This window comes from Fukomys damarensis, unplaced genomic scaffold (genome assembly GCF_012274545.1).
Source record: "Fukomys damarensis isolate Sample0158 unplaced genomic scaffold, DMR_v1.0_HiC HiC_scaffold_4, whole genome shotgun sequence".
In the NCBI taxonomy this organism is placed as follows: Eukaryota; Metazoa; Chordata; class Mammalia; order Rodentia; family Bathyergidae; genus Fukomys; species Fukomys damarensis.
This window is the reverse complement of record NW_022900916.1, coordinates 38,791,163-38,791,590: the sequence shown is the minus strand read 5'-3', so window position 1 is coordinate 38,791,590 and position 428 is coordinate 38,791,163. Positions and strand designations below refer to the sequence as shown.

The window sequence follows — 428 nt, the reverse complement described above, 5'->3', positions numbered from 1 at the left end:
CAGCGGGGCCCCTGCGCTCGGTGCCCACCGTCTCCTCCTCGCGCCGGGCTCGCGGTGTTGCAGGCAACAGCCACGCAGACTGCTCTCTCATCCTTTTGTCCTTCAGTCAGAACGTGAATGTACTGCTGACGCATACTGTTCTGGGGAGAAGATTAGCGTGATGCAGTGCTCTTATGTATTAACACAGCTCCCCCTCTGCCGCCTGCCCTCGAGGGGTTAACGCCGGCGCTTTCCAGCGCCACGCCGCGCAGCCCCGGGTCCGCGCCTTGCCTCCTCGGTCCGTCCGTTGGCCAGCCGCCTGCTTCCTCCCTTCTTCCTTCCTTCCTCCCTTCCTTCCTTCCTTCCTCCTCTGCTCTCCCACCCCCACCCCGTTCCCTCCGGATGAGGGGAGCGAGCCCCGCGGGCGAGCGGCGAGCGAGCAGAGTGAG

At 65.4% G+C, this 428-nt stretch overlaps 1 protein-coding gene across 1 annotated transcript in view; it reads left to right on the top strand.

The window, feature by feature from the left end:
* Window positions 1-428, top strand: part of Snd1 (staphylococcal nuclease and tudor domain containing 1) — a 445,827-nt gene that overhangs the window by 386,084 nt on the left and 59,315 nt on the right. The window lies entirely within an intron of this gene.